Here is a 23746-nt window from a genome sequence, read left to right as displayed (position 1 = left end):
GTGTTATTTACAACCAGAGACTCCTGAAGACCTTTAACAGATTCCTAGAGCTCTTTCTCTGGGTTGCTTGTCTGTACTGCTCTGCATCACAAATTCCAGCCACTTCATCTCCCTACATTCTAAGATCCGTTAACCATAATGGTCTCATTGAGGCCAGAGTCATTTTTATCTTTTCATATTCTCTGTGACCCTCTGAAAAAGCCTATATGAGAATTATTTACTGCATCTATTATAAGACAGAGATTCTAAAAGTTAATTTATTTTAATCAGATTAAAACTTATAATAGAAACCAACCATATTTTAGCTTCAGAGAACAATCTGAAATGTTTTAAACCAGCAGGTCCTACAAAAAACAATTAAGAACATCTAAAAATTTTAATGCAATTTAACTAGTTATTTAAGATTTGGTTTCCATAAGGACTTGTTTCATAATTTAAGGTGTCTATATATGAATGATCACGACAGCAAAATAATATACAAAGTTTGCCCATAAGATTTATTATCATTACATATCAAAATGTACACCTCATCACTACAAGAAAGTACCGTTCCCAATACATAGCATGACTTGGGGATTTTAAATAAATGTTAGCACCTCATTATGAGGGATTGCTGTGAAATACACAGAAATGGGAGCTTCTTGGCTATTTCCTAAGTCTGTTCCACATTTCCTGAATTTGCAGACATTCTGGGTATTACACGTAGACTTTTTCCTACCAGCTCTCTAGCTGTTTTTAGGTGTTGGTAGTCATTTGATTGTAACTAAAAAAGCAGAGTAGTTTGTTGACCTTCAGGGACACATACACAGAATTATTGTTGTGTTCCTAGAACACATCCAACTATTACAATGAAAATAAGATGAGAAAGAATTCCAAAGTGGATGCAAAGAGAGAAAAAAGTAAATTGTACATAAAAATGCTTCTGGGAGCAGATGTGTAGAGCATGCATTTGCCTCTAAGCTTACATGTTTGAGAAAGGATCTCTCACTGAATGATAATTTCTAAATTAAAGGTAGAGAAAAACACTGTTGAGGATCATTTCCACCCTGACCCACATGATAAGTGTGATGGAAAAAGTATCGCTATCACTTTTTCCTGAAAGTGTTAATTAAGCATCTTGATAGGTAGAGAGAAAAAACAGCCACTATCTTGCTTAGGGTCTGAGATGGACAGCCGACAGCACACACAGAAATCATACATGTCTTCAGACATCTATGACAAGAGCAGAATAAAAATGGGCATTGCATAAGCATTCGTCAGGATTCTCCTGATTGCAACCTCACTCAAACTTCACTCAACATAAAGGGCATCTTTGGCTTAGGTAGCCGGACGGCTCTGGGCCTCGGGGGATAATCAGAAGCACAATTTGAGTATTTCTCTCATTTATGTCTGTCAGGATTTGAGAACATGAATGGCCTCAAACTTGATGCTATTCACATTTTGGTGGCTTCTGCCCCATAGGCACCAGTGAGGCCTCCTGCTCAAGTTCCTACAGCCACAAATATCTCTCTAGGCATTGTTAACGGTCCTTTGGAAAAGTTGTCCCCAATTGAGAACTACAGGCCTAGAGATTAATAACATGAATTGCAAAGGCTTAAATTCTGTCTCTTTCACTTCTAGACGTGTGACAATGAGCAAGTTACTTTTCCTCTATGTGCTTAAATTTAGCCACCAAGCATGAATTAGTACAAGCAGGGAGATATTTGCAATACCTCTCTCTTTTTCGTTTCTGTTATTTATTGAGGAAAAATAAAATCCACATATTTATTAAAATTAGATTAAGCTGATGCAACTGCTGGTGTTGTCTGGCCAGGTTGCCAATATCTGCTTACTGCTGGCGGTATGCTAGTCCAGGCGATGGGCTCAGTCACTGGGCTGTCTAGGCCCCATTCTTGCTAGCTCTTTTCACTGGCATGCAGTAAGCAGCTAGCTCAAATTCCCAACATCTAGCCAAGAGCAGGGTGGTTGTGGCCCTCATAAATTGGATGACAGAACTGATTTCCTGTACCTTTTCATTTTCATTATGTGAAAGTGGCAGTCCTAATTGCAGGCTCCCAGCCTATTCTGAATGTAGACTAATTCTCTCACAGGACTTCCCTATACCTTTCTAACATACCTCCCCTGTCCAAACCACAGCCCAAAGAGGGGCCACTTGGACCCATGACATCTACCAGCTTTCTTTTTTCCAAATTGCATTCCATCTTGTTCTTTACACCATTTTTCAGGGGTAGATCAGGTAGGCTCTCTGATCCCAACCAGCCCTGCCCCTTCCTCTTCCCTCTGGATTCCTTTAAGCTAAACCCATTGTGGTCTGATTCTCTAAATGCAACTTTCAATTTGATGTCTTGCTAGAGAGGTCAAGAAGTCTCTATCTCCTGCCTTTGGATAGACACCACAGGGCCCATCTTGGAAGAAGAAAGGCTATATAAGAGAAACATAATATTAAAGGAAGAATTAAAATGAATGGGGATGTCTGCAAAAATATTATTATGGAATGGTCTCCAGATCTTTCATCTGATGGCATGAGGCTGGTATACTCTTTTTGTCTTGGTCCTTACTGGCTCAGGCACTGGGTAGAATGGAGCCTTCTTACTCTCCTTAGTAGGGCTGGAGAAGCCACAGAGGGCAAATGATTTGTTACAGCAGTGAAAACAATCCTGCAGTCTCTTAACTTGGAGTTCTTAACTTTGTTTGCTACAGTCTTTGTTTTCCTAAAATTCAGGAGCATGTACACAATATGCCCGAAAGCCACATATGGCCTGTGGCACATGGTTAGATCCAAAAATATCAGTATTTCCAAGGTGAAGGAAGCAAAATGTAGCAGCTCAGTGTTTTACATAAAACACAGGAGAAAGAACAAAGGAGTTGCTACCTCCTTGTTTTGTACAGTAGTGCCCACCATAAAGGGGTCAGGCTGCAGCCAAAGAAATGTAGATCCTGAGTATACAGTTGACCCTTGAACAACTTGGGGGTTGGGAGTGTCAGCCTCCATGAAGTTCACGTATAACATTTAGCTGCCCTAAAATTTAAGTACTACTAATCTGCTGCGGACCAGAAACGTTGCTGATAACAAACAGTAGATTAGCACACATTTTATATGTTATATTTTAAAGGGAGAATTAAAATGAATATTAATATGTATTATATACTATATCCTACACAGGAGTGGAAGGTGGGCCCTGCTCTTCTATAAGAGTATATACATTATATGTAATATATGCTGTATGTTATTTGTATTATATTCTGTATTCTTACAATAAATTAAGCTAGAGAAAAGAAAATGTCAATAAGAGAATAAGAAGGAAGAGGAAGTACATGCACAGAACTGTGCATATTTATTGAAAAAAAAATCTGTGGGTGTGTGGATGTGCGCAGTTCAAATCCACATTGTTCAAGAGTTAGCTGTCTATGTGCCAGGCAGAGGCTGTTGAGACCCCGGGGCAGTAGAGTTAGTGTGGCCCAGGATGCCACAGGCACAGTGAAAATTGCTCTCTCCTTTGTGTGTGTTGGCCTGGCTGTGCAGAAAAGACATCCTCCCAGTTCCCTGTGGGACAAATGTCAACAAGCGCCATATGACAGATGAGGTTGGGATTTATCCTTTGCCTGTTTTGAGAAAACAGCTCCAGCTGGTGTCACCTTCCTGCGTGTGGATGGTGGTGCCCTAGGAACACGATCAGCCTCTCGAGAGTAGGGACAGCCTCCTTCTCCTCTGTAGAGAGATGCCTTTTGATAAGTTTTGGATGAAAGAACTATACCTGCAATGGCCATTCACTTCCGTTTCATGGCAGCAGCTGAGATGGGCAATAGAAGGCAGGGAAATAGGCCACTCAGTGCATCTCCATAGAAATTTTGCCCTATGTTATGAATGTCCCCTTCTCTGGAAGGTTCCCCCAATCTCTTCTCTTGCAATCACCTCCACATCATCTTCTGCCCCTTTCCCATCAAACCACCATCCCTGTCCTCCATGCTTTGCCACACCAGGGGGTGATGGTCACTTGTGCTCTCAGTCATTTGTTTGTGTAGGTTTTTCACGAGAGACTTTAAAGCCTGGCAATACTTCTCCTTACGTGAACTGTGAGCATATTTTGAGAAGATCAAACGGTCCTGATATATACATATGTACTTCTCTCTGCCATATACGAACCGGGCAATAGAGAAGGTGGACAGCAGAAAGTGACGAGAGGGGAAGGATGGTGAGAAAATTATAAAACAGTCAAGGCCAGAACTCAAGTTTGAGAAATATAGACATTACCAAAATCTGAAGGAACATGAAGTATTCTAACCCTTCAAATGACTAGCAGAATGTGGGGGAGTGTTGCAGCTTATGAAAACACATAGAAATTCAGTACAACAACCAGGTGGTAGAATGGGGAGAGACAAACAAAATCAAATACTATAATGCATCCTTTTTTTCTCAAAGGGCAGAGAGAAAATTAGCATGATGTGATCAGAGAGAATAGATTAAGTTTGAAGACAGTGAGACTGAGCCTGAGTTACTAAGAGATTAAAATAATTTAAGAGAAAAATACCAGGTCCCTTCTACCCTCCAACTTCCTGAATCTGTGACATCTCTCTTTCCATGCCTCAGACCTATCGAGACACCATCAGTGATGCATCCCAACAGTGTCAAAATTGGGAACGGTCCTGACCACAACCTGAAAGTGTGCTTAGAGCACTTTGATCAAAAAGTGTCTCTGGGTGCTCCAGTCAGACTAGTTCTGATATTTCAGTATTGAGGGCAAGAATACATGTGTCATAGATCTCAATATCAAAATATAGCAAGCTAACAACAATTTAACATAATATATTCCAGTGTTTTTCAACCTTTTTTGGGCAAAGGCACACTTGTTCCATGAAAAAAATCACGAGGCACACCACCATTAGAAAATGTTAAAAAATTTAACTCTGTGCCTATATTGACTATATATAAAGTAATTCTCTTGAATAGGAATCAAATAAACACAAAGAAAGTATTTTATAATTACTTTATTATGAAATATTAAGTAAACAAAATAGTGAAAAATTATAAAATTCTTGTCTTGTCTGCACCTACGGCACACCAGGCAACGGTTGAAAAACGCTGATATATTCTATCCACCTGCCTCGGTGAATACCTGTTTATAATAACCTGGGAATTTAGGTTCCACATTAAAATTTTTGGAGTCCTTGAACTTTACTGGAACTTGGAGGTGCAAAGAAAGCTGATCTTCAGTCCCCAAATCCTGGCCCATAACATAACATTCACACTTCCCACATGGGCTTCATGCCACCACATTAATGTGGATATCCCCATCTGCACATCCAAGCATTCTCCCAAGCAATCCCTGCACACAGCCACCCCTTAACTGGCACAGGAAGCGTAGTCTGTCCACAGGAGGATGGAACTGGTGGAAGTCTGCATTGGCCCTGGCACATGGTCTAGAAGTGCAGGCACAGTCTGTGCTCAGGCTCACTCCAAACCCTGCAAACTCTTCACCCAGTGGGGAGAATGTCTGTTAGGGGAGGACCAGGAAGGAAAGTCTGATAGCGCAGGCTTAAGGGCAACATTACCTCATAGTCATTCATTGGTGTTTACTGGGCACTAATCTGTGGAAGCCACCATGCTAGGCTGCAATAGCATGAATAGCAGTGCCAGGGGACACACTTCAAATGTTAATGGTTAGTATAGTTAAGTGGCTGAATAGAAAAGTAGGTAATCAATTCTCTTCACAAATCTCGACTCTTCTGAGGCTCCTCATCTCAATAATGGCTCTACCACATCAGCCCAATGATCACCAGAAACCTGGGGTTACTCCAATATCTCTCATGCCCGGCCCCCATATTATGTTCCACCCATTCCATTTCCCAAATGCCTCTTCACCCAGATGGCTAAGTGCAACACCACCAGCTGACACATGGGCCATAGTTTGTGGAGCAAATGAGAGCCACGGAAGCTCAGAGGAGGAGCTGATCCTGGTGTGGGGAGGGGGACTGGAAGAACTAACGCCCACATTAAGCCCCTTGTTATAAATTTATCCCACGCTATCTTTGGGAGTGGTTGGCTCTTAAAGGAAAGATTCATGCTGGATAAGAGAGGTGGCAAGGCCATTCTGAACCTGTATGATCTTGTCTTGTGCAGGAACATATAAGAGAAAAAGTAGAATGAGGCTTTCATTTCTTTATTTTTAGGGTAGTTCATCCCTAACCTTAATCAGAGCCACACTCTTCAATGGAAACACACTGGTATCTTTAATAATAAAAGCATAATATGCTAATTAGACCAGAGGACCTTGTGGATGAAGCCAGGGCTGCAAAGGAAGCCAGAGTCCCAGATGCCAGAGGGAAGCCAGTGCCAGCATCCAGGGTAAGGAAGGCCTACTCTTGCATGGATTTCATGCATCAGGCCTCTAACATTTCCATAAAGGCTCTGAGAAGCTACTTTGCATTTCTGCTTTTAGACTGGTGATCTCTCCTATTGCCCCTCCAAACTCTTAGCTGGCTGGCCTGTAAGATTGTCTTTGAGACTCACTTTCCAGGGTCCTTTAAGAATATCGTAGTTCCAAAACTGCTTTGGCTCAGTGGATAGAGTGCCGGCCTGAGGACTGAAGGGTCCCAGGTTTGATTCTGGTCAAGGGCATGTACATTGGTTGCAGGCACATCTCTAGTAGTGAGTGTACAGAAGGCAGCTGGTCGATGTTTCTCTCTCATAGATTTTTCTAGCTCTCTATCCCTCTCCCTTCCTCTGTGTAAAAAATCAATAAAATATATTTAAAAAAAGAAGAAGAAGAATCCCGTAGCTGAGGAAAATCAGCTCTGCATGAGCCTGGGGAGCAGGCTCCCTTGGCTGGACAGAGGTGTGAGACCCAAGTGTGATGTCAACCTACCACGTGGACAATGTTAAGCCAGCCCCAATGTGTACTCAGCTGCCCAGCTCTAAATAGAAGTCTTGTGTGCAACATGAAAACTCAGCTGTTTTATAGCCACCTTCCCAAACTTCAAAGCACTTGGCCCAGAGGAGCCAATGAAATCTAATATATATATTTTTATTTTTATTTTATGCTCCCCGTGTCCATGCAATTGGAATAAACTGTAAATTAGGTGTTATGGCACTGTGGTTGGGTTAGATGTGATGGTTTAGAAATGTAGCTTTAGTTTGTTATAAGATAATAGCTGCTTTGCTTTGTTGTGACAGTAGCAATAAAGTAAAGTTACTACAATGTAAAATGTGGTAACCAACCCAAACTACTGAAACAAAGCCACAAATCAGGGAACTTTATGTGTACAAGCTACACCCAGGTCCCGTTTCTGAACAGGTAGCACAGGAGCCTGCCAGAGCCATCCGTACTACGTGGACTCGGGCATTTGCTATGGGTTAAATCATGTCCCCAAAAAATGTACGGTGTGAGTTACTGTTGGAATATAGAGAAATTCCTTGCCTTTTACATCAGAGAAGGGAGACCCCACTGAGCCCAAGCTGGTATCCAGATGTGACTGAGCTTGTGGAGGGCACTTTTTTTTTTTTTTTCCAAGATACTGTAAGCAATGGGGCCAATGAAATGTGCCATGGAGTAGAGACATTTTCAATCTTGGCAGGGTTGCGGGGAGAGGACTCTCAAGTTGTGGGGACAGTACGGCGCATGACACCTGACCAAGTGGTAACTTTAGAAGCAGCAGGAGGGAGGTGGGGACCTTCTCAGATCTTGGCTGCAGCTACAGCTGCAAAGCACCACTATTGGGGGCTTCAAATAGAGCCAACATCATCAAGAAAAGTAAGAGGCTATCCAAGAGCTCATGTGGAACAGCCCCAGGAATGCGAGTACGTATTGGTGGGGGCTGGGAGAGAGACACGTGTGTGATCTTGCAGAGTGCTTAGCTCCCAAATGTTAGGCAGATGCGAGGGGGAAAAAAACCCCGCAAAATATGGACCATGACTCTGAATGTGACCTCGTATGTACCCGGAAGTCAGCAAGGCTAAGATAACATGAGTCACAAATTGAAAACACTTCAGTTTGATACTCTGAGCTAATATTTACTGAGTATTTGCTACGTGCTAGAGATTGTCTTATGCCCTGTCCATGTATTATTTAATTCTCTATATCCTTATAAAATAACTCCCATTGCTTGCTCTACTTCTCAGATGAAAGATGTGTGACACATTGGTCTTAGTAAGTGGCCAGGGCTGGGAGCTAAACTCAGACAGTCTTGACTCCCCCAGCAGTGTTTGTGACCATTGCATGAGTCCCTCCATCATCACACTGTTGTGCGAGCCACCTTTCCTATAGCATTCTGGGCTGATGCCTCTGGAGACCACTCCATGTGCCTGGAGTCTGAGATACCCACTAACATGTCTGTATAGTGAAATTCCTATAGATATGTCATACCATGCACACTAGACAATGATGTGTATCAATTGAAACACTTGCACATCATAAGAAAACAATTTCCTGAGCCTACAATAGAGTCAAATATATTTTAATTTGGTAGGAAAAGACACATGCTCTAAGAAAGACTAGCAACCAGAGAACAAGATGTTGTATTTTGTGTACAGCAACCCATGGTGAGGCCCCCAGTTCTCACAGACTCCATGTGACTTCAGGCCAAATGGGCCCTCCCAGATGGCCGAGGCAATCACTTCAGAATGTCCAGAGGCCTCGCATGGGAAAGGTAGATGCAACTAGATATGTGTATGCAATTCCTGGGGCTGGAGGAGAGGGTGAAACTTTGTTGACAGACTTTCAGATTTCTTGGCTGTGTTTTTGGTTGGTTAAAAAGCTGACAGGCTGTATTACAGCTAACATCCCTATATTGATTATACCATTTCTGAGCCTGGCCTCCCTGTGACAGGAAGCAGCATAATTAGTTTTTTACTGTTGAAATATTTGTAAGTCATTTGTACTTTTATGGGGTACATAACCTGGCTGTTTCCCTTCAAATACTCTTCTTTAACTTGTTTAAACAAGAAATATCTCCTAGAGGACAGTGTCACTGCTGTCCTTCAATGAGACTCTAAGGTAAGGACCTCTCTTGCTTGTGAAATACACAAGGGCATCCATGCCACTGTTACTTAAAACAGGTCTGCAAGAGGAGTGATCCAAACAGACACAGGAACAGCTACCACTGCTCAGGTGCTCTGTGTACACCATGGGGAAGCAACTGGACCAGGAAAAATGTCAGATTTGGGGTTTTGTTTATATTTATTTACTTTAAGCTACTGGTAGCCACAATCCTATATAATAAAAGAGAAACATGTAAAGTGACTGTACCTCAGCTACACTCACCATCCAATCAGGGGGAGCATGCAAATTAACCTCATTGTCTCTGACAGCAGGGAAGAGGCCTTCCCAGCAGGCCTGCTTGGCTGTCACCTCAAAAATCCAGGGGCAGGCAAGTGTAGCTGCAGACAGCTCCCAGCATGGCCTGCTTGGCAGTTGCTGCAGTGTGGAGCAGGCAGGCCCCGTAGAGAGCAGAGGACCATGGGGAGGGGGCCTAAGCTGTCAGTAGGATATACCCTGAGGGCTCCCAGATTGGAGAGGGTGCAGGTCAGGCTGAATTTCATGCACTGGGCCTCTAGTTGTCAATATCAGCCATTGAAAAGCACTGATCTGAGGTCCATAGTGAGTAAAGAGTTGATGCCACTTATAATTGCATCATTGCATGGTTCTTAAAATATGCAACTTGGATCAGGACTTCCTTTCTATTGTGCCCACTGAGGTTTGCCACCTCAACAACAGGCAGGGTAGTAGGCTATGCAAATATTCCAAAGGAGCCACAATTACTTAAAAGTTTCTTGGAGCTGAAACTGGTTTGGCTCAGTGGATAGAGCATCAGCCTGTGGACTGAAAGGTCCCAGGTTCAATTCCAGTCAAGGGCATGTGCCTTGGTTGCGGGCACATCCCCAGTAGGGAGTGTGCAGGAGGCAGTTTATTGATGTGTCTCTCTCATCAATGTTTCTAGCTCTCTATCCCGCTCTCTTCCTCTCTCTCAAAAATCATTGAAATATATATATATATATATATATATATATATATATATATATATATATATTTTAATTTCTTGGAAATCCTCTTTGGATGTGGATTTCCAGTCTCACAGCACAGCCTTCTGAAGAGCTTTAATGATCCTAACTCCTGTGTTTTTTTGTTTGTATGTTTGTTTGTTTTCATTTAAAAATTGGAGTGAATTTGAATCTGGTTAAAAGCCAAAGTCACTTGAATATAAATCTCATAAGTGATGGCCTTAAAAACTGTAAATGTTGATATAACTCACAGAAAATAGCAAGATATAAATGTACAGAGAGAAGAAGGATTGTGTCTAGTGATTTGTAAATGAGCCAAAGGTCCCTGGAATAGGTATGTATCCTGAGTGTGAGCCCTGGCAGAAACCCATTCAGATCAGCTTATGTAAAAATGATAAGAATGCACAATAATTTACACAACCTGGGGACAGGAAGTCAACGTGGGCCCTACAAGAGACCACAATCATAAGTTAGTCTTAAGAAACGAAGAAACTTGTTTGTTCTTTCTGAGACTACTGGATTCCACCAGAGCATTTCCTGGTGCCTCATCTTCACCTCTGCAGTTGGGCTGGCTACTTCCATAGGACCTCACCTCACAGGACAGGGGCTGGGGGCTGGCTGAGCTAAGGCTAGCACAACTAACTTAGCAAAAAGGAGTCGCTGCTGGGTTCACTCAGGCATGCTGTGGGATGGAGGGTGTGGGGTGTAGGATGCGAGTGAGTAGAGAGGGTTGGTGTTTGTGCCTGGCCAGGGGGGGAGCTGAAGATGATTATCTGTCAATATCCAAATGGCTTGCTTTTGAACCAGAGTCTAGTGTTTAAAGAAAAGACACATTTGTACCCGATTTCAAATGATTTGCATCCAGATGATGGCAACAGAGAAGCCAGTTCATTAATTTGTGTAATAGGTTAAAAAAGACTTCGCCTGCTAATCAGTTTCTAACTCACATTATTATTAATTTTTTAATGTAAAGGAAGGCCAAATTATAGTCCTCTTAATAGAGAAGTGAATGATCATAAAAATGTGTTCATGCCACCCAGTCTCCTCAATCCTTTTTGCATCTCAGGAAAATCAATGTGTTGTGACCTATATCAATTATTATTACAGCCACACACACAAAAAAAATGGTTTTCCTGTGTGAATAATAAAAACCTTACATTTACATGCATTTTATGGCATCCCAAAATGTTTTAATTTTTTTCATGCATTAACCCTACATGACAGAGCAGTATTAGATTGAACCATATAAAATGGTCATTTATATGGTCAAAAGTGGCCAAATATTGACAATTTTCTATATTTCAACCTACTCTTAGTGTAATGAGTTAATGCATGAGTCAAACAGTTTATAGCTGTGTTAGGCAACAACCTGAGCTTTCCTGGTTCTGAGTGCTAGAGATGGAATAAGACCTAGGTCTTCTAGCCATTAGCTCAGTGTCATTTCCATTGCAATATTATAAGAAAAGAGCATGCCCATCGTAATATAAACCAAATTTAAGCCTTTTGTCTATGTTTTTTTTGTGTGATAAATTCACTATAGATGATAATGAGAAAAACTTCAAGAAATCTGTTTTAAATGTTCTTCATTAATTTTTTTGCAACCGCTTGCATTTTCCCCCAAATTAGCAAAGTGCAAAAAATCAAGTCACTTATGCTATGAAAAGATTTCCTATTTAGTTTTTCAAATTAATTGGCTATGAGTAAATTGTTTTTTACCTCTGCCATTTAGGGTTCAGGGAGCTAAAGAAAATAAGAATTATGTCTGATTAAATTATTGGAAGAATTTTTATGTTATGAAAAATTATTTCTTTAATGTCTTAGTTTTCTCTTTTAAAGAAGTCAGTTCTGAGAAAGATAAAAGCATATCTTTGTTTTCTGACATAGTTGTCCTAAGTAATACCTGAATTAGAATTCACATCAATCACTCAATCCTTCTTTTGTTTATGCTAATGTTTCAAAACATACAGATGTGTTGCAAATGAGTACATCATATATGACTTGTTAGCTTTTTGTTGTTGTTGTTGCTACAGGGGATTCCAGAATATTATTATATATGTAATGTTTTCCCCAAGATTTAGCAAATGGCTATCAAACATGGAAATACAGTTTAACAGCTTAAACTAAAAGAAATGCACATCATTAATTTAAATTCAATTAGCTGGCTGCATCCTAGCAAACGGCACTAGCAAAGTGCTTCGAGTGCACGGCGTGGGAATTCCGTGGGTCCAGCGAGCCCCTGGTTTCTGTGAGCAGCTTGCAGTTGTTTTGTTGGCCTCGAAGACAGATCCCTTCTCCCCGGGCTGCACTCACAGCTTCTCGGGGCACGGGGAAGATGGCACCGATTTGTTTACCCATGAATGCTTTTGTGAGAGGAGAGAGCCTCTGTGCTTCAGCATTTCCCCCTGGACGGAGACTTGGGCGGGGGGAGGAGGGTATGTCTGGGCCATTTTGCTGTTTTTATCCTTCTGGCTCTTTGAGAGGATCTTCTTCTACCTTCTAAGCTTAAAACCTAAAACAACAACAACAAAACAAGAGGTTTTTCCACACTGTTACTCATTGTTATTTCCAGACACAAATGAGTAATCAAAAAAATTCCATCCAAAAATAAATAAATAAATATCCTGAAAGACAACTCCAGAAATGTCATCTGGTTGCATGCATACATATACATATACATATACATATACATATACATATACATATACATATATATATATGCATAGTGGATTCTGTCTGCAGAGAGGCTCTATGAGAGAGAATCAGGAAAATGAAATCTTGATATATATGGCCTTCCACACTGAGATTCCCTTGCCACATATACCCACATGCTAATTTTACATTTTTTGGTCTATGATTATACAAGGCTGTCCATGTTCAGTGAAAACAAAACATCAATAATAATCCTGCATTAACACATATTCTTGGTATGATTCTCTTCATTGATTATCATGTTGATGGTGTATGATTCAATTTTATCTTTCAATTAAGTCACTGCTTAACGTTTTTTCCATAGATTAAAAAATGAAACATAAAAAGCTAAATAAAATAGCTATGTTAGTGAAAATTGATGCATAATAGTAATAGTTTGAAGCTACCAGAACCCCGAAACTAGGTGGCCTAAAACAGTAAGTATTTATTACTTGTCATAAGTTTATGGATCAGCTGGGTAGTTCTCTGTTGTGCTTACTCTTATCAGCTGTGGATATGGTAGTCAAGTCTCTGGTCATGACTAGGGCCCCTCCCCTGTTTAGGACTCACTGTTTTTTCTGATGTTTGGCTGATTCTTGACTAAGACAACAGGGGTGACTGGTCCATTATCTCGTTGTGTGGCATACTCACTCAAGTTTAGTCACATGGTGATGACAGGGTTCCACAGGAGTGAGTGAAGAGGTTCAAGGCCTCTTGATGTTGAGCTTCAGATCTGGCATACTGTCACCTCCACCAATTCCACTGGCAGAAGCAACTCACAGCCTTCCATCCAATTCCAGGGCCTATGAAATAGACTTCCCCATTCAATGGGGGGAGCCACAGAGTCACATTGCAAAGGGCAGGGAGCCAGGGAGGTGTGAACATTTGTGATCATTGTCTAATGGCTACTGTGATAGGAGGCATTTGAGTGTTTTCAAAGTGTGCTGCGCAAAACACTGGTCTCATTGGTGGTCTGCAAAACAACACAGATGCAAACACATATACAAGGAAGAAGGGTGAATTTCCACATACAATGAGAAAATTGCATCTACTGGATCTCTCTGCAATGCCTAGAGATGAGCCAGCAGAAACAGGGACCCTAATTTTCTTAGCAGGAGCCGCTACAACTCCCCATGGGCTCCTAGCTCATTCTCCTCTCTCAGCAGCAACCACTGGCCTGAGACTCAGTTTCCCAAAGGCCCCTTGAGTCTCCAGGTGCCAGACAGGTGGAATTTCCAGAAATCCCCCAAATGGCTGGTCTCCAGCAAATTCAAGCTGCTGGATGCCTGGGCCCAGTGCTCCTCATTGAAGACGGTTCTCCTGCTTATATCACATAAAGGGAGAGCAATAGGATGGCAGAGTCCTTTATGGGAATACAGCCCCGCAGCGTCTCCAGCTGTGCTCTGCCCCAGCACACCTGCTTCACATCTCCACAGGACTCTGAAAGAGCAAGGCTGGTGCACCTGCTGAGACCCGGCAGCAAATGACATTTGCTGGTGTTTGCACACAGGCCATTACAGGAGAGGGTCAAACAAAAATGATCAGGGTCCTTTGATTCTTTACTATAGAACCTAGTGCCTTTGGTGATTGACTCACCAATAGACAGGATATACAGTTTCCCTAGCTTTGTAGGTTAAGGACCCTTTTTTCCCCTCAAGGAGCATCTTGCAGATTTGATAAGATAGAGGATGCAGATTAGAACATGATGTCTCATTTAAAGGCGATAGTTCAGTAAAATACGTCGAAAATGCAAATCCCTACAAATGCTCATTGTTTACTTTCTCACATATGCTTCTTCTACTTTCAATCCCTTCTGAGGAGTTTCTGACAGCCAAAATAAGCAACTAAACAGCAGCAACTGGAAAAAGAAAAGTAGAAGTTGAAAAAAAAAAAAGACAAGGCCAAGAAAGAAAACAGTTAAAGCTGTCAGGTAAAATAGCCCAGTGTCTGTAGTTACATTTTAGTTGCTCCACAGAAAGTGTGCTGAAACAGAATCTGAATGCAAAATTTAATGCGAATGGGTACACAAGGAAAGTAATATTTATACTTCACTCAATGAATCATAGTTATGCCTCTGTTATGTGTCCCTTGCATAAGGTTACTGGGAACCTACAACATCCTTAAGAGGCTTATGGTCTAGAGCAGGACTGATCAAGGTGGGGCTCTCCACCTCTTTTGGTCAATACAGTTATCAGAACTCCGCTGAGCTCCTTTGTTTATGCATTGCCTCTAGCTGCTCTCATGCTCAATGGCAGGACTGTGTGCCAGATGTATGGCTGACACACTTTAAAATATTTACTGAGTGGTTCTTTACAGGAAGCATTTGCTCCCAGACTCCAGGTCCTTCTTTAACTGCTTCAGCTCCATAGTCTTTCTCTTTGAGAATACTTTTATTTTTTGTATGGATGCAATGACTCCTTCTATAGAAATGACTCTGTTATCTCTATATCCAGTCACAGACATGAGAAACCTTTCTAGAATTTCTCAGTTCATCCTATGAAAGCAATCACCTGCTTGCTGTGCTTACTGTCCACGTTAGTCCTCAGTCTAGATCAGGGTTGACACATAGGTTAAAGGCAAACAAGAAACATGCCCATTCAGATTTGAGATGCATAAGGAACACTTTAGTATTGCCCTAATGATAACTTAGTTTTATTTTGGACTTTCTCAAGGTGCTTACTCTAATTAACTCTTTTACTCTAATATGCCAGGGAAATTACTAAAAGTCACTGATATCATTGCTGTCCAGTTGTGAGAGCAGACACAAGAGAGTTAAGTGATCTGCAAAATGGTCAATTCCCTGACAGCGAGTTACTTCTACGGTTGAGCAACAGGGCTGCTCCTTCATTCTATCTCATGCAAAAGCTGGACTTCCATTAAACTGGGCTTCCTGGAATTTCCTTCTCCAGGTCTTCATTTCAATTTAGCTACCCAGGTCCCCAAATGGTACTCACCACTATTATTATTCGGTGGGAAAATGATGGTGTAAGGATTGGTGTTATTTTTTCCGCCCAAGATTTCCCGCGAGGTTATTCCCACCTGTGTGCCTTAAGCCTCTGACATGGTTCTTTCCTTGCTCCCAATGCTGTCTCTGTGGAAAGGTGACAGTGTAGGTGCAATAAGCTCTGGATGAGTGGAAAGCCACTAATTCTGTTCTTTTGCTTTAACAAAAGCGCTTCCTAAAGGAAAGGGGCGACTTTCTCTTCCTAGTTCTAAAAAGCAAAATTTTAGGAATTGTGGAGACATTGAAAGTCTAAGAGATTTTCATAAAAGAAACAGCAGCAGGACGATTTTTCTCCCAGGACTGCTGGAGCTCAGCTGCTATATAGCTCTGCAACTCTGCTCACTCACTCTGTCCTCCATGTATTGTATTTCAATAAAAACTTAATAAACAGAATATTAAAGATTTGAAGAATTATACAAAGTATTCAATTTCTAACCCTGCCATTTATTTTATTTTTATGAGATATCAGGACCAGTTTAATAAGTATAATAAACATAAACTCTGGCATTTATAACACTATTCACCAGATTAATACCAAATAATATTTTCTAGAAGTGCCATTTTAATAGGAATAAATGGATAAACAGATATGCCTTAGACTTATTCTACCAAGATTGCAGGAGCTTCAATTTTTGAAAGCAAATTAACAGCCAAAATCAATATTTTCTCCATTAATTTCATATTCCCTGGAAGAGTTTTACTAGTAGAAGATAGCAAAGGGTATGCTGGTATTGGGCCAGCCAATGCTGCTTTTAATGCATATTAAAAAAAGAGTCCGCAGCCAAAACCAGTTTGTCTCAGTGGATAGAGCTTCAGCCTGTGGACTGAAGTGTCCCAGGCTGGATTCCTGTCAAGGGCATGTATCTTGGTTGTGGGCACATCCCCAGTAGGGGGTGCAGGAGGCAGCTGATTGATGTTTCTATCTCTCTATCCTTCTCCCTTCCTCTCTGTAAAAAATCAATAAAATATATATATATTTTTTTAAAAGAGTCCCCATATTTTAGTCTTAATTTATGGCCATGGGCTTCCTAATATAGATGTCTTAACAAAATCCCTTGCATATCACATGAACACAGTTGGTAGGTGATATCAGATTTAGCTGGGACAGGGGACAGGATGATGTATTTAATTATTAATATTTCTAATATATTATCTCCCATTGCCTTCTTTCTTCCTATCTCTTTGGCTAAGGTGTTCCAAGATGCTGATGACTTCAAAGAAGACCCAAGGTCATGAAAAAGAATATTCAGAGAAATGGGTCCCGGTCAGACCTTAAAGCAAAAGAGCTGAGTATTTAGGAATCTGAACCACTTTAAGATAAAGGTAACATGTATACTGCAGAACATGTGCAGTTCAATATCTTGTAACAGGGGATCTATACTAAAAAGCTTAGGTGGCGCCTCGCCTTTGTGTCATCACAAGATGGCTGCCCCCACTTCATTACCAGCTGACTGCTATAAGATGGCCAGCCAGCAGGGGGGGGCAGTTGTGGGTGACCAGGCCAGGAAGGGAGGGTAATTGGGGGCGAGATTAAGCTGGCAGGGGAGGGCAGTTAGGGGTGACCAGACCTGTAGAGGAGGGCAGTTGGGGGTGATCAGATCGGCAGGGGAGCAGTTAGGCATCAGTCAGGCCAACAGGGGAACGATTAGGGTGTGATTAGGCTGGCAGGCATAACCGGTTAGGGGCAATCAGGCAGGCAAGTGGTTAGGAGCGAGCAGTCCCTCCCATATTGTGAGAGGGATGTCTGACTGGAGAGGGTGCATGCTGGACTGAGGAACACCTTCCTCCAGTGCACAAATTTTGTGCACTGGGCCTCTAGTCTAAGTATAAAACAATAACCAAATAACAAAAACATTACCAATGAATGATCCCTATGCCATAGTCAGATATCATATTAAGATATAGAATTGCAAAAATATATAACTTTGACTAATATTAATTACTAGAGGCCCAGTGCATGAAATTTGTGCGTGGGGAGGGGGTCCTCTCAGCCCAGCCTGCACTCTCTCCAGTCCAGGATCCCTTGGGGGATGTCAGACTGCTGGTTTTGGGGCCTACACTGGCAGTTGGACATTCCTTTCATAATTCTGGAACACTGGCTCCTAATTGCTCACCCGCCTGGTTGCCCCTTACTGGACCCCCTACCAACCTGATCACCCCTAACTCCCATCCCTGCCAGCGTGGTTGCCCCCAACTGCTCTCTCCTTGCCAGCCAGGTTTCTCCCAACTGGCCTGGTCACTCCTAACTGTCCCCCTTGCCAGCCTGGTCACCCCTTACCACCCCTCTTAGTGGCCCCCAACTTTCCCTCCCTGCCAGCCTGGTCATCCCATGCTGCCTGCTGTTCCATTGTTTGGTCATCCCTCACTGACCCCTCTCCGGCCTTGTCACCCTATGCAGCCTTCTGCTCAGTTGTTTGATTGTCCCTCACTAACCCCCCTGCCAGCCTCATCACCCCCCGCAGCCGGTTCAGTAGTCCGTTCAATTGCGATGGTCGCTTAGGCTTTTATTATTATAGACTAGCAAATCGTTTCATATTAGTCTCACTAAACTGATAACAGCTTCTTTTCCTCTGAGAAGAGGGGAAAGAAACTGAGACTCTTCAAAAGGAGAATGTATGCAATATTTCCTCTGAAATACTGACATACAGCTAAAAGTCCAGAATGTGGTGAGAAAAAAAATAGTATTTATTAGCACCTATTATGTGTTAGGTATTCTGTAAATTAAGATATCCTATTGTGTAGGTAGTATTCAATGATCCCCAAGAACCCCGATCCTTGGTGCACACAACAAACATTATTAACCTAGATACTGCTGAGATCAGATTTTTCAGATGTAATCAAGGCCCCAAATCAATTAATCTTAAAACAGGGAGACTAGGTGGCTCTGAAGTAGTCACACTAACCCTTTAAAAGCAGAACGCGTTTCTGAATGATCATAAAACAAGAAGCCAGAGGTTCAAAACACATGAAGGAGGTAATGCACAGGAGGCAGCCAATCAATGGTTCTGTCATCATTGATGTTTCTATCTCTCTCTCTCTCTCTCTCTCAAATCAATGTCAAAACCGGTTTGGCTCTGTGGATAGAGCGTCAGCCTGGGACTGAAAGGTCACAGGTTTGATTCCGGTCAAGGGCATGTACCTTGGTTGCAGGTACACCCCCAGTGGGGGATGTGCAAGAGACAGCTGATTGATGATTCTCTTGCATCGATGTTTCTAACTCTCTCTTCCTCTCTGTAGAAAATCAATAAAAAATATTTTTAAAAATTTAAAAATAAAATCAATAAAAACATTTATTAAAAAAAAAAAAAAGTAATGCCCTGTTGCTGACTTGAAGGTGGAAGGAGCCACATGGCAAGGAATGCACTTGGCTTCCAGGATCTAAGAACAGCTATTAGGAAAAATGAGACCCCAGCCCTAATAGCTCACAGAAATTAATAAGTAAGGTTGCAGGAGGACCCCAAGCCCCAGGTGAGAACGGACACCTTGATCTCAGTTTGATGAGACCATTTGCAGAGAATATAACCATGTCAAGCTCAGATTTCTGACCAACAGATAATAACTGTGTGTTGTGTTAAACAGATATGTTTGTGGCCCTTTGTAATGCAGCAATGTAAACAAAAGCTATACCATGCTGAAGTAGCAACCCCTATATCTCAGAAGGTTAACAGAATGCAGTTACCTCTTTCTGCAGCTGTACGTCTCCTGTGAATGTCCAGGGATTGGGTGGGATATGCTTCCCAGAATTTTTCAGCATTGCACTTTATACAATGTACGATACCTTAGGTCCTCGGGGATCAAGCCACTCAGAGGTTTGCACACCAACTCTTGTGTACCCTGGCCCAGAACGGGACAAACAACTCAACTCAAAGGCCAAAACTAGTCACATGGCACCACCTAACTGCAAGGCAGCAAAGAAATGGGAAGAAGCAGGTAGGATATTTGGTGAGCCCTCCTGCATCTGCCCTATGAACCTGAGAGCATTCATATAGTAGTGACTTTGTGAGAAAAGCAGTATCAACAGCTTTGAACAGATGGGCTAAGGCTCAGAGAGGACAAGCAACTTGCTCAGGGTCACACAGGTGACAGAGTCCAGAAATGAACCTAATTATGTATAACTATAAAGCATATGTTCTTTTCACTGTATCATTCATGAGGGGTCATCTAAAGAGACCACTAAAGAAGCTTGGTCTGGAAAAGAAAATATGTGAGCCAGAAACTGAAGGTCATCTTTATACTTGAATCTTTGATTCCACTTTTAAACAACTGTCTTATAAATAAACATAAGCAATCAGAAAATGTTAGAGTTTTAGGAATGACAATAGCAGCTTATATTTTTCTATATGCAAATACTATTCTAAGTACCTTACATATTATAACAAAACCCTATGAGTTAAATTCAAGTATCCCTATTATATAAATATCATATTTGCTCTACAGAGAGATCAAACAAAGACAGCATCTGGAAAAAGTGAGGACCCAAACCCCAAATCTGGTTTTAGAACCCAAGGTTCTCACCCAATGCTACAGTCTATCCACCCATTTTATCTCCTTTTATAGCTTCCATCCACATCTTCCATTCACTAGGAATTTCTCTCTACCTGGTTCCTGCCTTCAAATTTATACATGTTTTTCAGAGCATAATCTATACTTCTCTTTAACAAGCTCTGTTATTTTCAAAGGAAGTGAGTTTTACTTTCTCCAAACCCCTGCTAACTATTGTATTTTACTGAGGGTGTAGATGATATTGTTTTAATGTAGAGTATCAATATTCAATTCATGGTCAGTTGGAACAACATTCCCATCCCAGCCAGACATCCAAATCCAATTCCCTAGCCATTGTTAATTATGTTACATGGCAAAGAAAAAAAAAAAAAAAGTCTTTGCAGATATGATTAAACTAAGGGGAGATGAAATGAGGAGCTTACCCTGGATTATGTACCTTAAATTCAGTCACATATATCCTTGTAAGAGAGAGGAAGAGGGATATTACACACAGAGACAGACAGACAGACAGACAGACAGACACACACACACACACAGTCACACACACGAGAAAGCAACGTGACCTGTAGAAACTGGATTCATGCAGCCATAAGCCAAAGAATGCTGGCAATCACAAGAAGTTGGAAAAGGCAAAGAACACATTTTTCCCTATAGCCTGCTGACATCTTGATTTTGGCCTACTAACATGGATTCTGGCCTCCAGAATTAAGAAAATAAATATATATTGCTTTAAACAACACAGATTGCACTACTTTATGTTAGCCACAGGAAAGTAATACATTATTATTCAATATTTCTAAAACAATGTGTTCAAATCAATGAAATAATGTTTTCACTTTTAAACTGGATCTCTGTGAATAGAATCCTGAATAATTAAACTGTATTATAAAGATACTAGAGGTTGGTGCACAAGATTTGTACACTAGAGAGGGGTCCCACAGCCCAGCCTGTGCCCTCTCGCAGTCCAGGACTCCTCAGGGGATGGATGTCTGCCTAGCAGGGAGACATCCCTCTCATATTCTGGGACTCTTGCAGTCCGGGACTCCTTGCCCCTTACTGCCTGCTTATAACAAATGTGGGAGAGGCTCCCACCACTGCTGCTGTACTCAAGCTAGCCACGAACCTGTCTTCTGGCTGAGAAGTGTTCCCTCTGTGGGAGTGAACTGACCACTAGAGGGCAGCTCCTTCATTGCATGTCTGTTCCCTGGTGGTCAGTGCATGTCATAGCGACTGGTCATTCCACCATTTGGTCAATTTGAATATTAGCCTTTTATTATATAGGATAGCTCTAGGCTATGCATTTAGACTAATTAAAGTAAAAAGTTGCTATTTAATCTTAGGATATTGATAAAGAAAAAAATCTCTGAGTGTACGTAATGTCAGTTCAACTTTCAGTGTGCAGTTAAAGGCACATAATATGACATGTTGTTCTCTGTTACTAATTACAGGAGGTTCTCAAAACAAAATTTTCATCTTTCATTTCCCTGCTTCTAATATATGGGTACATGAGCTTATTTCAAGGTAAGTGATAATTCATCTCTCACCAAAAAATATGTCTATTGTTTATTTCTTCTGGTAGAAAAATAAAATGGATAATTTTAGAAACATAAAAGTTACCACTCCAAAGTATTGCATGCAAAGAGCTAGCACTTTCAGAGAAAAGATATGCATGCTCTTTACTTTCACATACTAAAATTAACTACTGAAATATATTCACTTATTTTTTTTAAATTAAATGCAAGATCTCTGTAACTTAAGGAGAAAGTCATTTCATAAGACTTTGATCAAGACAAAATTAAAATTGCAGGTACAATGAAACTCTGGAGCTGGCTCATCATAGAAAAACCCCAATACACCTTGTAAGTGATGCCAAAATAAGCGAGAAGTGACTCTTTATTTGAGCAGTCAGATTTCCCTTCTGTCTGCAAACAGAGCAAAACCCAGGACATTTCACTACTGGAGAACCTCTAATGAGTGGGTAGTAAAATACCCACCTTTCTGACTGCCACTGGATATCAAAAAATTACTCTCTTCTGACTCAGTAATTACCCACCAAAAATTTAGAGCAAGTGGTTGTCACGTCACCCAAATTAGTACCTGACAACGAATGCTTTTGGCAAGGTTGGCAGCTGAGAAACAGGAAATGAGTTGCAAAACATTATTAAAACTCGAAAATAACAGCCTTAAAGGTGTGTGATCTACTATTCAAATACTCAAAAACTACTATGGAGAGAAAACTCACGCCTGGGTAGAAGGCAGGGAGCCAATGGAGGAGAGGTAGCAAAGAAAATGCCACTCATTCTTTGCTGGCCCAGAAGAACCACAGCCAGGTCCCTGCTGCGTCATTATCATTATTACCACTATCTGTTCAAAGGTGACAAGTTAACAGCATCGGAATGAGGCAGAAGTTCCAGATGTGTGTTTACAACTGCCTACAAGGGCCAGGACTGTGTTCTGAAAAAAACTCTTGCCAGTCCTTGGATTATTTCCTGAGCTGGACAGTCCTTCCTAGTCAACAATAATGGCAGGAAGCTCACCTTGGAATCTGACCATGCACCTTGTAACTCAGGTCTTCAGGTTTGAGCAAATTGGGCATAGATTTAAAAAAAAACAACAAAAAACTCAGCTTCTCTTCGTCTTCATGGTGAGTGCCACCTGGAAATGGATGCAGATCTCTCAGGAGAATGGAGTGGTTTCTTGATGGTTTGACTTTAAATTAGTCTAACTGGGTCACTAAAATTCAATTTTTGTAACATTATTTTTGGTAGGATCATTGCAGTACTCACTCACCCCTCAATCCATATCCCTGTAATGCAACTGTAGCATTGCAATGTAGGCTTTAAAGATGCAGTGACTTCTGAGTTATATTGTTTATTTTTTGTTGTTGATCTATATATGTAGTGCATGTAATAAAAAAAAACACTAATAACGTTATTCAGTAAGTACTGTTCTTGCAATGTAGAAGACTTCAATTATATGGTCTATTGTAAAATTTTTAAAATAGCAAGCCTTGAACCAGGTCAGAAGTGGCCAGACAGTGGCCCATGGGCTGAATCCAGCTAATCCATTTGCATACATATTGTCTGTGGCCACTTTCCTTGCTGCAATGGCTGAGGTGAGTAGCTGCAGAAAATATTTACTATCTCACTCTTTACAGAAAAAAGAAATGTCAACTGAACAGATTGCACTGGATAATGGCACAGATATTATGTGGATTGAAGTCTTTACCACAGGAACATTCTCTGGTTTCTATATCATTATTGTCTGAGACTCTCTTGACTGAAGTCAAGACTTCCCATGATCAGTTCCCCTGTCTTATTCCCCTAACACTGTTGTCCAGTCCCACCCAGGTCTGCATTCCCTGCACACACTGCACACGCTCACACCTAAATATTGAGTGCTGAGAATCAGGGATATGAAGTCTATCAAGATTTGGGTTCTGCCTGTAAAGCACTTGCTGTCTACCAGGAGCTCAATACCTAGAAAGCACAGTGCCTGCAACAGACTAGGTGTCACCTACACATATACCTTATAGGTAGTTGAAATGAATGGAGCTG

At 41.3% G+C, this 23746-nt stretch overlaps 1 long non-coding RNA gene and 1 pseudogene across 1 annotated transcript; both read right to left on the bottom strand.

Moving 5' to 3' along the window:
* Positions 1-320: 320 nt before the first annotated feature.
* LOC118717762 overlaps positions 321-23746 on the bottom strand; it is a 231881-nt pseudogene continuing 208455 nt past the window's right edge.
* On the bottom strand, positions 10040-16449 carry LOC123652220. Its single transcript, XR_006741426.1, has 3 exons — positions 15637-16449; positions 13253-13655; positions 10040-12503 (listed from the first exon to the last, which is right to left on the bottom strand). It is a non-coding gene; the product is annotated as an uncharacterized LOC123652220 (long non-coding RNA).

Source organism: Pipistrellus kuhlii, unplaced genomic scaffold, assembly GCF_014108245.1.
Source record: "Pipistrellus kuhlii isolate mPipKuh1 unplaced genomic scaffold, mPipKuh1.p scaffold_m20_p_13, whole genome shotgun sequence".
Taxonomy (NCBI): Eukaryota; Metazoa; Chordata; class Mammalia; order Chiroptera; family Vespertilionidae; genus Pipistrellus; species Pipistrellus kuhlii.
This window is presented reverse-complemented; position numbering and strand designations above follow the sequence as displayed.